This window comes from Python bivittatus, unplaced genomic scaffold, assembly GCF_059951505.1.
Source record: "Python bivittatus isolate LINGU-HERP-01145 unplaced genomic scaffold, Pbiv_v1 ctg000590_np1212, whole genome shotgun sequence".
NCBI classification, from domain to species: domain Eukaryota; kingdom Metazoa; phylum Chordata; class Lepidosauria; order Squamata; family Pythonidae; genus Python; species Python bivittatus.
Window position 1 is genome coordinate 29,765,141 of NW_028277086.1, and position 12,876 is coordinate 29,778,016.

Sequence of the window (12,876 nt, forward strand, 5' to 3'; positions counted from 1 at the left end):
TTCTACACAGTGATGATCACCAATTACCAGAAACATTTGTCGCAGCTGTGGGAGGAAAGGGATTGTGGTGGTTCTGTTCCTTCTTTTGGAGTCAGTTCTAGTTGGTATTGGTATTGGTAGGATAAGAGGTCTAACCCTTAGCTTCTGCTCTGTGGGTTACACAGGGCTTTACTCTCTGCCCCCCATAGGCACCTCTTTGGGGTGTGTGTATGTATGTGTGTGTGTGCAAGCAGACTTATTAGTAAAATCACCAAGTCTCTATGACACCAAGTGACATTCCTCTTGTAAGTTTAATAGAGCAGGAGTAAAATGTTTGGAAGAAATCAAGTTCCAGGGTGAAGCAAGAGGAAAATAGCTTGCCAGTGAAAAATGGCCTGCACTGAACTCTGCATTGCTATAGTGCTTTTCCTGGAAACCAGGATTTAGTGAGTTTCCTGTTGAACTGGAAATAAACTGGCCCAACTGCCAAACAGAAATAAAATATTGAATCATGCAATCTGGGAGCTGGGCAAATGTCTCATATGGAGATACCCTCTGTTAAAGTGGAAAAAACACAAACTGGAGATGGAGGTATGATAACAGAACACAATAGAAGCAATCCACTTATTAGTAAAATAATTTCCCTTTCCTCAATTTGTTGATGAAGCATGGAGTCAGCTGGAAGAACCATTTCAGGTTGCAATCTATACAACTTCTAACTCAGACTGAAAAAGGATTCACTCTGCCAACTGATAAGACCAAAGAAAGATGCAAAAACACTGGCTATAGTGTTCTCTATGCATAGAAACATCTTTTATATGTGTATGCATGGATTGACCAATACTCAGAGTAGATAAAACATTACGTTTATTTTGTTGGGGAAAATATTATTTTTTGATCAGAAGTGATACTTAGGGGAAAGCTTCTTAATGCTCTGCAATAAATGAAGAAGCCTGTACATTTATTGGGCAATAAAATGTTCTTCAGAAAAGCCATTAGCTCTTTTTTTTGTTTCCTTCATGTTTCTTCACACATTACAACCTTACCTACTGCAACTGTTTGCATATCTGTAAGAAGTAGGTAGCTAGGTTGTTCTTGGTGTTGTTTAATTGTGGGGAAAGATTTACTACCATATTTTGCAGTACGTTGCTAGCTTTGCAGGAAGATTCAATATCTAAAAAAATGGGGGGAGACTTATAGAAATTGTCATTGAGATACATGGCAAGACACCAGATCATGTATAAAAGTCATTTAAAGGGGAGAGGGAATCGCATTGAAGAATGATATCGCTTAGGATAGAATGGTGAAAAAAATGATATATTGGTAACAAAAGCTCAAAAAAGAGAAAAGAACAAAGACAGACTTACCTAAAAGCTTACAGAAGATATGTTGCATTGGTTTGGATTGAAACAATTGAATTTCACCTCCAAGGTCTGACTCCTTTTAAGCTGAAAGCAAATTGAAAAGTTAAGAGAAGATCTGACCATAGAGGAAATATTAAGAGCAGAGTCTTCCTGTTGCTCAGTCCAAGATTGGTATATTATTTGATCCACTCCAGACTATTATTAGTGTAAAAAAAAACCATGTCCGTGCTAAAGTGACTAATCTTCTGTAATAATCTCTTCCGTGCCTTTATCTGGATGTTAACCAGCTTAAGAGAACCCACTGTAGGCTCAGCTCCTCATAACGTCATCACTAGTATCTTCACAATAAAGTAAGGGTTATCACTGTAACTGTTAATGTCCATATTTAATATTTTTGGGCACCATCCCTCAGAAATATTGTGTACAAAATAGACTTATCAAGATAATGCTTAATAATAGGTGTGGCCTATAGAAGGCACTAGTATGAATTAACCAGAGGCAACATGTAGCAGCATCACATAATGTGTTTTCAAAAAGAAATATATCAATGAACAGTCATGGTCTTATCTGAAGGTATGAGACTTGTTAAGCGGTTGGACAAAAAGAGACTGAAGCCCCCCCAAGGAAAAAAGTGAAAATGGTTTTAAATCTTTATTTGTTTAAGAGCTGTAAATTAGCTCACGCTAATTTTTGAATACTGTAAGCTTGCATAATTTAGTGAATGCCTGCCTGTTCTTCCCGTCTCACCAGGGCATGGGTATAGGGTAGGGGAGGTTTCTGAGCTAAAACCCACACTCAACCTTTGAGTAAATGAAGGAGAAAAGTTGAATTTCATTTCCTTTAATTCACATTTAAGTTGAATTAAAATTAGTTTTAGCTCATAAGATTGCTATCCAATGACACATTCAATATTTTCTCCCTTTTAGTATATTGAAAGTTTGGTAACAACTAACAAAGGTCTCCAGGGCTTTCAAGAGTCAAGTTTTGCCTGGGGGATGGGGTCTGAGGATATATACTTCTGTGCTGACAAAATATAATGCAGAGTGACAAAATGTACTTAGGCAACAGGGTAATGCTTCCTTTCGTTCAATGTAAGCTGATCTTGTGATGGCTAGAAAAGGAGGTAGCAATGATTTCACCAACCAGCATGGTCGAAGGCATTCCAATCTGACATCATGCATGACATCAGATTAGAAAAGGGCTCTATAATTTCATTTAGAACTTTCAAAGTGCTATCAGAGCAGAACCAGATAAGTGTGAGTTTCCTGCATAGTTCATACTAAACACAATTACAATTTGTATTACGATCTCTCCACTGAACAGGTGGGCAAGAGATGGACAAGATATGAGGACACAAAGTATGAGAAAAGCATATATGCCTCCATGCATATCAGACTTGGATATATTTTTTTCCTGAATCACTGCATTAATGATGCGTATTTTAAAACATTGCATATCGTAGAGGAATGCAAAGTATGGCCTTGAAGAAGGAATTCAACAAATGTTACATAAACATCAGCTAAGCCCTGGCATTGAGGAGGGAGTTAGAAAGAAACTTCAGTTTGTCCTGCCTTGATCCTCCTTCTTGATATAAGAAGAAGGAGAGAGAATCTCTGTCAGTAATTCAAGATTCTGTTATTACACCTTCTAATAATAGACTTCCAGTAGTTCTTGTGGTGTCTGTTCCCTGACCTGGCCTACCTCAAAAGGCTGCCCACATACACATCCATTTCTAATCAAGTTAGCTGCTCATGTTGAAAAGACTCTTGAAGCAGGGTATTAAAAAACAAAACAAGCAAAAGTCAATTTTAGCAATCAATAACCATGTGCCTGAATGATTTCCTTCTATTTTGAGAGTTTAACCTCAGGAATACAGACAGTATAGATACAAAACAGAAACATAACATTTCTAGTGTCATTTATGAGCAGTTAACCATTTTCAAGGATAAGGGCATTTGCTTGCAGTAGGCTAGGTAACTTTGTATTATATATACCTTATATTTGATATGCAGCAATATCGTTATTTATAACCTTTAGTTTCAAAGGAAACTTTGCTCACATGATAATTATATCCAATTTCTGTGTATATGATTTTGGAAGGTACTAGTATAATTGTCTAGGGGTTGAACATTTTTTGATAATAGTCATTACTGCATTTAACATTATTATTAATTCTAATTATGATGCCTTGCACTATGTGAGGATACTGAGATAGGATGTGAAGAATCTCTTCTTTGGCATGTATGCAACTGATTCCAACACCTCAATCCTCAAATGAGAATGTTGAGTCAGAGATTCTGATATTGGGCCCCCCAAAAAAGAAACAATAGTCTTGCCAGCCTTTTCAGTCACCATTCCCATTCATTTAAATGAGAAGGAATTAATCTCTGCTATCTCTAGAACTGCCCCCTAAATCTCCTGCTAGTTTGAGGATATATACACTCCTGGTTTCCCTGAGCCTGCCTGTAGGGACTCCTTCTGATGTAATAGTCCAAAATCAGAGTGGAACTATAGTGATCTAACATCAAAGTGGTCTTGAAGGTTTCCACAGCAGCTAGGAGAGAGATGGTTATGTCAAATCTCTTTCCCTGGAACTAACATATGGTCCATGGGGAGCTACTAGAGAGTTGCATTATATATCGGTTTTCCCTTTTGCTATGCTAAACTACAATATATACATTCCTTTAAATGTAGAAATACTGGTTCCATTTTTATACTTTCAAGTAACATAATGCCACATTAAGAAACATTTTGTAATACTTTTGGCTAACCATGTTGGTCAAAAATAGCAGTGCTCACTTTGTATTAAATATAGTGAAATCTTGAACATGTCTAATTAGAAGTAAAGGGAGTTGAATGTGGCTTTCTCCCAGGTAATGGGCTATGAGACTGCAGCCACAATTCTTTCATCCATGTATTCTCCAACAATTTTTCTAATTATTATTTTTTAATCATGTCTGTCTTGTCTTGATGGCCAAACTAATTTTAAATATATATATTCATTTTTAATATTGTGGCCTAGTTCCAAAACTATATTGCTTTGCATTCAATTGCAATATTTCTCTTGAGGCCAAAACATTATTTTCACAAAGAATAATGCTATGCAAAATAACAGGAAACATACTGTGAATAATGTCTTACATATGAAACTTTAGATAGTATTGCTAAAATATTGCTTGGCTACATGCAAACTGTAACAGCCACAAAGAAGAGGCTGTAGTTTGCCTCTTCTATTTTAAGATATAGATGTGCAATATATATAGTTATATATTGTTATGCACATCTATATCTTAAAATGTTTTAAAGAATTCCTTGTTTCTCTGCATGACAAGAAGCTGCCTTCTTGCAGACTATTTGTATTTGGTGAGTACCAATGACACAACTAGGTTCTACCATGACTGGTCCTCCAGAAGTCTTTCTCCTCTAATGTCCCTGCCAAGTGCAAGTGAAAGTGACTTCTCATACCACCTAATTATGGACTTTCTTACAGACTTTAATTATAAAATAAAGAGAAAATTGTATATCTTGATCTGATGTTGGAGATGAATTGACTTGGAGGTAGGAGAGAGTTTGATGCCACTGTTTTGAGATACTGAGTGGCATTCAAGTTTTTGAGTCATTGGTGAGGAGGGACAAATGATTAAACTATGATTTTGTTGTTGTTGTTAGCATGTTCTATAACTATGGCTACAGTGAGTAATAATCATAGTTTATAGATTAATGTGCTGTATGAATGCAGCCAATTCTGGTTTATTCCATTAATTATTAAGCAACAATGGATTGGCAGAATGTGTTAAGCCAGACAATAAGCCCAGCATTTATGTCATATCAGTTAAAATGTTAAGGTAAAATCTGGGAATCTTGCTAATTTTTTTCCACAGAATTCATTGCTTACTGATTATTCATAAATTTTGCTTTATTTTTGTCTCTGTGTTGCTATACTATATTTGTTGGAAGAGATCCACTACTTCATTCTTAATGGATGGCAGACTGGTGTCATGAAATGAAACAGCTTCTGTTTAGCCTCAAAACTTTGATATATTCAGAACCCCTTCCCAAAGTGCTGTCTTTCTAAGTAATTACAGCCTTGACCTGATGAAAGCAATTATACCTATTGAACAAAAGTTGTTCAGAAATCTGGGATTGCATATACATTTGTCTTTGAAGAAATTGTGAGCATATTTTTTGATGTGTCACTGAATCAGATCATTGGTCCATTTAGACTAGCAGCTCTCCAGGTTTCTCAGGTTGAGACTTTTTCCAAACTAGCTACTTGACATCCTGCAAACAATAGATGCTGGTAACTTATCTAAATTTATGTTAACTTACATTAGACTTTCCTAACCCGCTGCTCTATATTTTTTAGGCAAAACTCCCATTATTATGGCTGATGGTGCAGGATCCTGGGAATTATTGTCTGGAACATATGAAAGGCATCATATTGTTTTCTTTTCAGAGGAGAAGATGAAAAATTCTGGATTTCTTGCAAAATCCTTAGTTAGAAAATGGATGAATGGTGTGCATGAGGCTCATTCCTTTCTTAATGTAAGGCAGGCAGGCAGGCAGTGAAGTGCCCTTGGCTTCCCATGTTTCAGTCAAATTTGAAGGGAAGATACCATGAGAGAATGTTTCCCCATATTAGGAACCATGATTAATCAGGGAAGCTGCAGAGTAATAGAGATAGATGTAACAGAAAATAAAATATAATACCAGCATTGTTCATCTTGACACAGCAATAAATAAGCGCATAACACCACAACAATTTTGAAAGACATTCTAAAGCACCCTTAAATGAAGTAGAAAAATAGAAGATTCTTACACAGGTTTCAATATAGCATTACCCAAGATAACTTTTCATTTCTAAACTGGGGCCAATATATGGCTAGAACAAAACATTTATCTTTGATTGTGCTCTAAGTAGTTATATGATCTAGATTTATCCAAAGTCTAAATACATATATGGTAGAATTATAAGCAAATGAATGGAGGAACATTGGAAATAAACACTTGCCAATCCTTAAATGTAGAGACATGCCCTGCTTTTATTGTTCTCTGGAGAAAGCAACACTGTATTACAGCAGAAATAGTAATTAAACCACCAACACTAGAATAGAAACATTAGAGGCCTTCTTTAAAATCTAGGTCTTAACATGCTGATCATGTTGGGGCAAATTTAGTTCATACTCACATGTCCATTTTCTTATAATTATCCTGAAATGTAATGAGATATTTCATTATTAATCTGAAACTTTAGCAGAGAAGTTACTGAAATTATCTCTAAATTTATACTTGAGTTACTGGACTCATTATTTCAAACATCTTGGACTGATTCAATATCAGTAATGATTCATTCTTTTGATTAAGAAGTGACTCCATCTGTAGATGTCAGATAATTACTGAGATGACCTATAATGAGAACATTTCACAACTCTCCAACTTAAATTTCGTATTCCCTCAACAGCATAATGACTTCCTTCTAGCTCTTTTTATAATGTGCTAAACTCCTGGGGTTTCTTTTCATGATCACTCACCAGCAACCGTTTTTTTCTGTCATTCCTTTAGACAAAGAAACATAGTGGTTCCATGCAATAACAACAACAAAAACAGTTTCATGACCTATGATGATATTTTAATGTATTTTCTTCTTGGCACATGTTTCTAAATTCTATTAAAAGGCGATTACATCAGCATTCCAATAAATTATTTCCATACAAAGATTACACCAGATATTTTTGGGGCCAAATTTATGAGAAATACATACAGCATTTAAATTTTTAGCATGGTGAATGAAATCTGGAAAGCCAAAGAGCTGTACAGAAAACTTTTTGTTTTATTATCATGTAAGTTGCATAATTTCTTTTCTTATTTCTATAGCTAAAGAAGAGGACAAGTATACAGATCATATAACCTCCATGTTGATATATGTTGCAATTTATTTTTATAGGAAGATATTCACTGAAAATATTAAGATATTTTTATTCATTTTCATTTTATTAGTCTTCCCTGATCCTCTGCAGTTGACTCCCTACCTCCCTACCGATCCCCAACTCTCTTTCTCCTGAACTGAATAGTCTTTGTCCTGGTTTATATGACAGCCACTGTAATTGTCAAGACACTCTCCTGCTTCTCGACAATGTCAACAAAATAAATGACTACAATAAACTGATAAAAGTCTTGACTGCTTGTGACATATTTAAAATCCAGCTATCCCAGCAAATACTTGAAAGCAATTGGTTTGACAACCATCTGTATTTTTTCTTAAAAAGTTGTTTTTGTTTGTTTTTGTTATTGTTTTAGGGAGGTAGTTTGTTCATTAATTAGGATCTTAGCGTTCTTTCCCTGAGATTTACATTCCTATTATGCGATGGGATTTGCTTAAACAGTTGGAAATAATGAAGAGCAAAATGACAAGCCTATTTTTACCATTTCCTTCCTTAGAGAAGGCACAGAAATTTTGCCTCACAATAATAGGTTTTGAACACAATGGGCAAAACATTCGACTGCATTTCAAACACAAAAACCTTTAGTTCTGCATATTTATTGTATCAAGAGACTTCTTCTTTATTAATATTAAAAAAGAAGGATCATTATAACCTCATAATGTATGTTTCAATTTTGGACTTTACATTAAATATACATGCTTGAATGAGAACAGAAAGAGTGAATGAATACCAGAATGAACTCCAGGCAAGCTAAAAGGAGTTAGACAGAGTCCAGAGCTGTGGAAACAACCTCTGTCTAACGATTTCATACAAGTGGGTTAGTTCCTCTGAAGGCAGCAGAAAAAGGGGCTGAACCGAGGCAATCAAATGACTCAAATCTTTTTGGCATTCATTTACTTTGTGGAAGCTATAAAAAATGGAAGGTGATTCTTCTCAAGTCCATCATCCCTTGAAGACTCATCAAAACAATTGGAAATTATAGTTCTGTATCTCCACGGACTCCGTGGCAAACAGGTCAGCACACTGAATGACACAAACACCACACTGCCAGATTAGTATACTATATTCTTTGCCCAAATTGGTAAATAACATTCCTTGACTTTTCTGTGGATTTGCAGAACAGTAGGCACACAGATGATTCATATATATATATATATATATATATATATATATATATATATATATAAATAAAAAAAATAAAACAGCTCACCGAAAATTGTGTTGCTGCATTGTGACTGCTTTCATCAGGACTTGATGGACAGAAGTGGTATCTGAAAATATTGTGTTATTATTACTACTATTAGTAGTTGTGGAGATAGTAATAGTAGTGGCAGTAGCAGTAACAGCAGCAATAGCATTTTGAGCATCCCTTCTAATACCTCTATCCTTTACTATTTTAAAATGTTTGCTTTGGAAGGATAAAAAAATAAGTAATCAGTTACTGATTGGTTGAATCACTATCATAAAAGGAATATAGATGATATCAAAAACTTTTTCTATCCTGCTGAATCCAAACAGACTCATGATAGCAATAATATATTCTACTATAATAGAATTTTATATTACTGATATTTTTATACACATACTTTTAATTTTGTAAACTGCCTGGGTGCATTGCATAGCAGAGACAAATTAAACATTATAAATAACTTTAAATAAAACAATGAATTGCTGCCAGTATCTGAAACGCTTTCTGTCTGTCAATACCAGCTGCTGAAATACAAAAACAGGAGGGTGCTACTCCATTCACATCCTGGTTGTGGGCAGGCTATTAGTCCAGACTAGTTAGAGGTTGTTGGATGCCTAGTTAGAGGTCTGTTTGGATTCAGCAGAATAGAAATCCAATTAATTGGTTAATTAATTAATTAATTAATTAAAATACAAATGTAAAAGAGTATAACAGTTAAGAGTTATAAGTGCCAAGGGTACAATCACTAGTTTTCAAATGTTGAGGGAAATGTTCTCAGTGGCATTTGAATACTTTTTCCAAGACCTTCATGGCTACTGTACCTAGTCTCAGCATATCAAAGTTACATTTTCAGTATTTTCCTAAATACTGGGAATATAGGAGCCAGACACACCTCCCTAGGAAGTGTATTCCATTGTTTGGGAGCCACACAGGAGAAGGTCCTTTCCCATATACACAATAGTAGAGCTTTTGACAGCCGGGGAACCTTCACAAGGGCCTTTCCCACTAATCGAAGTAACTGAGCAGGTTCATAGAAGAAGCAGTAGTTCCTCAAGGCTGGCCCTAAGCCATTTCAGTCTTTAAACTGTGTCAAGCAGGCAGTTTGGTAACAGTGCAGTTTTTTTAATACAAGTATTATATGATCCCTGATCACTATAATTGCAATTTCCAGATACTTTTGAAGATAGCCCAATGTAAAACATAACATTTGTCAAGACAGAGCATGAATAAGTCTTGCTAAGTCTGACTCAGTCTGTCAATCAGACTTAGCAAGGTCACAGTTAACACACTAACCATTGCTGACACTCAAGAAGGCAGTTTGCTTGAATCTGTGCCCTGTCCAGTTCTGTAATCCAAGAGTAGACTTTAGAGAGAAGCAAGTTCACACAGTGAGAATGGATGGACAGAACCATGGGTAGGGGAATACCACAGTTTGGTCCCCTTTTGAAGGTGTAAAAATTGATGATCATTACATCTTATGCTTTAGGCAGAATTAACTAACTCTGTGTTTCCATTCTTCTCAGTTAGCCACTAGATTTTTCTTGGAAAGAAGTATTATAAAGATATACTTTCTATAGCTGATCCCTGTTGGTAATACAATCTAGTCAGTACTGTATATAATGTTTCTCTTTCAGTTATAGCCTGTTCTAAGGAATGTCTTTGGGTTGATTCTTTGATCCTGATTGCTGCTTGATTCTGACTCACCTCAGACTATGGCCTGAAGTACTGAAAACCTGAAAGACAGGTCAAAATGACCATAAACATTTTAATAAAAGCTGAAGACTAATAAAATTGATAACTATATATTATCAAAACACACACTGGGATTGGTGATCTTTCCCATCTAGTAGAAGGTTTACATCTATCAAATTAGAAATGGCTTCACCCCAAATTTAGAATTCACAAAAAGATGCAGCAGAATATAATGGAAAAAATAATAATTGCCTTACAGAAACTTAGAAACCCTTAAGCCCTGGGAGAGATCAAATTGCTAATGGTCTGGGTAACAGCATAGCTCAGGAGGCAGTTGTGAGCATCTGACAGTTTTATATAGCCGTTCCTTCCTACGACAGCAGAAGAGGTGTCACAGAGCTAGAATCAGCAGATGGCAAGCTTATTTATTTGAACTCCCATAAATGTCTTAAATACCCAGCTGAGCTGAATAGGGACTTGGCAAAGGCAATATCTTCTTTAGACATTTGGCTATCCACAAATATAATTAGAAGAACAATGCACTTGACATACAGGAGAAAGCATTTCAAGCCCAAAGAATGGAAGGGCCATGATATGTTCTAGCTCCAGCTTAAGCAGACATCTCTGAAAGTAGATTTCCTCTTTTAGTATTGATCAATACGTGAAAGCAACCATCTTCTGTGATTCTACAAAGTTGTCAGTGTTTGAGTATTGAACCTATTTATTCTGGCTCTACTTGTGGTATATTCGAAACCACAGTTAAACAAGCCTTTTAAAAATGTAGATCTATGGAGCCTTTAATTGATTCATTTTCCCATTTGTAGGGATTTTGCTTTACCAGGCCTCCTGCCTCCTGCACAGGGAAAAGGTGGATTTATGCTTTTTATCTCCCCCCACCTGCACCCCCATGAAAATAATTTTGTCTACAGCCAGACAAATCCTCAGTGTGAAATAAGGATGTGGGTCAGGGTATATGTACAAGCAATATATTTTGTTTCCCTTTTATACAAAGGGTGAGTGGATTTTTTTTTTAATTTTAATTTTTTACTGCAGGACCTGTAGCAACTCAGGACAGAGCAGTATTTTTTGCTCCATGCTTTTGGATTTGCATCAGCATGTTTGAAGATGTTCAGACTTTTTGAATGGGTCTGGAGAATGGAAAGGCGGTAGTGTGGAAGTACCATTAGTTATAAGAAATTAATTGGGAAACCCAGGTTCCTTTCTTCCCTTTATTTCTTAGGCTAAAATGATCTAATAAGGTGCTTTATAGAGAAGTATACTGGAAAGCTGGTAACCACTTACTAGATAAATAACTTAATAAATAATTGCCATCACAATGAATGTTCAAGAGTCATAGTTTAGCAATCGAACTGCATCTTTTGCTTGTGTTTCCTCTTTCTTGTATCCAAACTTTTCAAGTTTCGTCAGTCCCTATGATCCTGTCAAAAATACTTAGAAAAATGATTGAAGTCAGCTTTGTTATAGTACAATTAGGATGTTGTTCAATAAATCAGACAAAAATGTTTTTATCATCCATAGGTAGGTTATTTGCACTAATTTTATTTTTGTTACAGAAAGTCTCCACGAACCGAATGATTTACAATACCAGTCGTCGTCGTCCTCCTCCTCCTCCTCCTTCTCCTCCTCCTTTTTAAAATTATTTTTTAAAGCCAATTTTAAAAGAGACTTATGCTGTGTAATGAGCAAGCAAGTTCTTCATGTCTGCAGAAATCCTAAATCAAGAACTTTGTCACTACCTGCATAAGTAGATCTATCCAGTTAGAGAAATTTTACTATGCTGTTAGGTAACCGTAGATGAACTGCTACCTTCATGGTAACATTCTCACCATCATCTAATATTTAGCAACAGATAAATAACAAATTGTGATCTGACAGCACTTGACCTGTCAGTTGATAGATACTTCATCCATTTGTGTAGCAGAAGGGGAATAGGATTTGTGTGCATTAATTGCTGTTCACAACTCTCTCTCTCTGAATTAAATTTATTATTATTATCATCATCATTAATATAGAATACTAATGCAATAATGTATTATTATCAATAAGATATATAAGTCAGTCCACTGTAAAATGAAATCTTCTTCACTAAATGTTGTGGCCTATAGACTACCAGGCTGGTCAACTGTACATTAGATAGATGTTTTTCAATTTTCCAGTCTAAGCTTTCCATAATGTAATCTTTTTTTCAAAGGGGACTATCTCTAATATACATGCTGTTAATGCAACCAGACTTTATATATAGCTTTCTTTTGTATCCAACTCTCAAATACATTTTTTTGTGTGAAGATCTGTAAATGAAAGACACTAGAAATTTCCTTGCAATCTCTCTATGTTGTAGCTAAGTCCAATACAGAAAATCACACAAATTCATTTCCACTAAAATCAATGGTAGATGTCTTTTTAAAAATTATTTATTTATTTATAACAATATATATTCTACATTTTCTTTCTTTTTTAAATAACCCAATGTGGGATGTAATTAATTTTTTTAAAAAAACTCAATATATTTCTTATCAGATTTAAAGTTTCTATGGAAACCTGTACAAAGTAAGATCTTTGGTATTGTTGAATTCATTTAAATATTTTGGAATAATTATTCCAAGGAAGATTTCCCAGTTCATAAATATTTAAAATTGTTTAACTTATTTTTTAACTATTTATTTTTTTAAGTCATGGTATAAATAGATAG